Here is a 4,681-nt window from a genome sequence, read left to right on the forward strand (position 1 = left end):
TAATATTCTTTTCCACGCACAATTTCAAATTTCCAAATTATTTTCTTTCCTTTTGTCAAAGTTCGATATTATCACCCACTGAGGCTTTTCCCTCAATAATCATTATGTGGTTGTCAACAAAGAATAAATTAAGTAGGATAATCCTCCATAACTCATCCTTCCATAACCCATCATAATTTGGAATCCAAATAAGAACTCTGAAGACTTTTGAGACGCCTTTTTTTCATTTTTCATTTTTTTTGGTCAATCCTTTTAGAAAATATTTTCCAGAAATTGGAAAATATACAAAATAGAAAGAAAAGAGATTTTCCTCCCTCTCCTTTTCCCGACAAAGAAATGAAGCTTCATGGAAAAGTCACTGCATTTTCATAGTTCTTAGCTAGAAACATATATATGAGAAGCAAAAATAATAATAATAATAATAAAATAATTGCCCAAAACATAGTTTCTAGAGACTTTTAGAAAATAAATAGTACCAAATTATTTTTTTTATTTTTATAAGTACTATGACATAATATCCGTGGGTCAAAAAAATGTTTCATCAATTTATTGGTTTATTAAAGTAGTTTGTGAAATAACTAATATAAAATATAATTGAAAGTAATGATAAAATTATCTAGTACAAAACTTATTAACTCTCGATTGATAGCAAATGATTCAAATTTTCAAAACCTGTACTAATTAATATTTAATACGGTATAAAAGCTGACATTTATCCATGCTAATTTTAATTTGAACTATAATCTTTTTAGGGAAAAATATATGTCATGTCACAACTTTTTGCTTATCACAACCTTTTGAAATTAAACTATGTAGCACAACGTTTAGGGTGTAGTATCAATTATAGCATTTTTCGTAAAAATTAAACGGAAGGTTGATGCGGGGTACACGTGGATGAATAGTGGACCCAGACTATTGTCATATGCTGAATAACCCATACTCCGACTCGCCCAATGCTCTTTTATCCACCCGACTCCCACACTATCAATACTCGAATCTTATTCCCGACTCTTCACATATAAAATTGCTCTTTTTGAAAACAACCACACCATCAATAGAATAAAAAAAACCACATATTGAACTTATTGCATTTCATATAGTGAACAATGGATGAAAAATATTTAGAAAGAAAAGGGAAGCTAAGTCAAAACGATTGTAAAAAAAAAGTCATTCACAACCACTGATGAAGGATTCCTCGAAAAGTTATTAGTAATCCTTTTTTGAAATCGAATAGATTCGATCTTATACATACGCGAGGAAGGTAATCAAAGAAGAAAGAAAATGAGTTCGCTCAGCATGTCTGGAAGCACAGGAGAACGTTGAATTCATTCCCCTTTCCATTTACTCGGATCTCTTCCCTTTCATCGATTTTGTCTGGATTCTCCTTTTCATCTGAAAAAAGGGAAGGAGAAGGATCTTCTTCGGTGGATCCCTCTTGTTCCCGTTTAGTCCCTTGTCAAATGAAATCCAAATTTTAATTTGCTTTTTTCTATGGGAACAAAAGAGTGAGAAGTGTGAAGAGAGAGTCTATCAACCTCATGGGTTAAGAGAACGGAGAAAGGCAAAGAGTTGACTGAAGAAAAATTTAGGGCTGTAATGAGGTGAGAGATGTGTGACAAGGCGGGAATGAGATTCATGCATTGATGGTGCGGGAGTCCAATGGGTAAAAGAGAACCGGATGGGTCGGATATGGGTTATGTTGCATGTAACAAGAGTTTGGGCTCGCTATTATCCATGGATGCAGCACATTAACTTTCCGTTTAATTTTTATGGAAAATTTGACGTCATGACATAATTCGCTACACCCTAAACGATGTGTTATATAGTGTAATTTTAAAAGATTGTGATAAAATCGACACTAAAGTAAAAAAGTTGTGTTATAATCGATACTACACCCTAAACGATGTCTTATATAATGCAATTTAAAATGTTGTGATAAAATTGATACAAAATCAAAAGGTTGTGCCATGTCATATATATTTTTTATCTTTCTAATAATTGAAAAATCTTGATAAGTGGCTTGATAATTATAAGTGGATGAATTTTACTTTCAGTATTTTATAAGCATTTTGTAGTGACAACGAAGTTAATATCCAGTCAAGAATTTAACCTCAATTAACATACTAGTGTAATCTTGAGTTTCACTGCAAAATGAAGACACTTTTAGCTTGACAAATAAAAAATATTATTTAAACTAGTAAGAAATTTATATAGACCTTTTACCAACGTGTGCCCGTTTTATATATTTGGTGTTTATTCCTTTAAAGGAAGGTCTCGAGTGCAAGTCTCGTGACTGAAAAAAAAAAATCCAAGATCAAGATAGCTTTATCTTTAGGGGGCAACCTCATTTGATCCTAGCCTAGCAGTACCCATTGAACTTCCAAATATTAGGTGGTAAAAACTTAAAAAAAAAAAGGCTTACATAGTTAAATTAAAAATTGAAAAAGATTAAAAATGTTTTTCTTTTGAAAAAAAGGTGGTCCGTCCGGACCCACTGATTTCCAAAAAAATTAATAGTGGAGAGAGTTTTATTCTTTAATGGGTTTCGAATAAAATTCATGATGGAGATAGTTTTGTTCCTCCTTAAAGCATGGAACAACACTATTATCTCAAATGATATAGAACTCACAGTTACCGCCAAAATACTATGTCTCGTTCCAATATCGATCATAAGTAACTAAAGGCTTTGTCATCCTATTTCTGAGATTGCTTGTTCATTCTTCTCCCCTTACTAAAATATAAATTAAAAAAAGCACCGTTGTTAATTAATTTCTTAATTGTTTATACTTAATTTTCTCAAGGAAAAAGTATTTATATCTTTTCAGTCTTGGGGTTAATCACTCCCTCTTAATGATTCATACAATCAAATTTTGACTGAATTTAGTTAGGTAGATTCATGAATTTGTTATGTTACCAAAATAAGAGTTGCAGTTTAGTAGCTAGAGTCTTCTAATTTCTAGTCATGACTTCCTCTTCGCAATTAATTGATGAGCCCTCCGTTAGCCCATTATTAATTGCCGTTCATCATTTAATTTTATTATATGTCACTTTTAAAGGATTTTGTATTTGTCACGTGTGCACATACTTTGCAGCCATAGGTGACCGCATGCCCACCTAGCTTCTTTAATCATTCTTTCAATGATAATGCATACTCGTACGTACTCCCAACTTATTTCGTCATTATCAGAAACTCAAAGTCCAAAATGAAGGGAAAACACGGAGTAAAAAATATTAATGAAAGTAAACCAGCATGTTTGTACGCATGAGAAACTAAAAACTTGATCTATTTCTATACCATGAACTTCAAATATGCTCGGAAATTTTTGTCGAAAATTTGGAAGTGAAGATATATATGCGATAACCATATAGGAATCAATAATATTGATTTTTTAACCTAAGATATTGGACGTGATCATTTAATGTCTCTCATAATTGGCTAACCTAAAATAGCTAAGAATAATCTCCTCACCAAAAGAAAAAAAAAAAGGCAGCTAGAAATGAATAATGGTTGTTTCTTCAATCACCATTTAATGAACGACCAATAATATTTTCCAAGAAATTGGAAAAAAAAATTGGATAAGAAAGAAAACATAAGTTTGAGTATCGGAAACAAAAATGCTAAATCCTCCTAAAAAGTATGCCCCACCTAATAGTCAAAAAACTTGATGTAATGACAACTTATCCTATTTTAATTTCTTTGGAGGACTTTAGGAGGATGATAACGAGGATATCGCAGAACTCTACCGGACATGCACTTGTTGGGAGGATAAACATCTTTTAATGCTCGATCTCATGGAATTGCGAGAATAATGCCTCACAAAATTTTTTCTACTGAAAAAAGAGTAGGAAACAATTTACCTATTGCTATTTTCAGTGATTAACCCTACATAAAAGAATCTATATATAACTAAAATTTACTTGGATGTATAATAAATGAGATTGGGTGCACAACAAATGCTTAGAATAAAATTAAAAAATATGGAAAAAGAAAATTCAAAAAAGATCATGATTCATTATTTTTAGAAAATGCAATTAATGTATCTAAATCTCCGGCTCACCAAATAATAATTATAAGAAAATTAAATGAATATGGAAAAAAAATTTTAAAAACAAAGATAATAATTAAAAGTATTAATAAGTGCAATTAAATATACGTAAATCTCTTGCTAAATACAACTAAGAGAAAATTGTTGTTGTGATATTTTAATTATATATAAGTGATAAATGTATATAAACAGTTAACTTAACGCGGTATTATAAAAATTGTGCCTAACTTATAGAAATTGATATAAATTTTTTTTATATTTTCACGAAAATTAATGAAGCATATATGTAATTTATCAAAAAACTAAACATATATATGAACTAGCATATTGAAAGTTAAAATTTAAATTATATGGAAAAAGAAAATTAAAAAACAAAGATAATAATTAAATATTTTTAATAAATGCAATTAGTGTATCAAAATCTCTGACTCACTGTATAATAATTATAAGAAAATTAAAAGAATATGGAATTTTTTTAAAAAATAAAGATAATAATTAAAAGTATTTAATACATGCAATTACACGTACATAAATCTCTTACTAAATACAATTGAGAGAAAATTTTTGTTGTAATTTTTCAATTATATATAAGTGATAAATGTATATAAATGGTTAACTTAACGTGACATTATAAA

This window comes from Punica granatum, chromosome 2 (genome assembly GCF_007655135.1).
Source record: "Punica granatum isolate Tunisia-2019 chromosome 2, ASM765513v2, whole genome shotgun sequence".
Taxonomy (NCBI): domain Eukaryota; kingdom Viridiplantae; phylum Streptophyta; class Magnoliopsida; order Myrtales; family Lythraceae; genus Punica; species Punica granatum.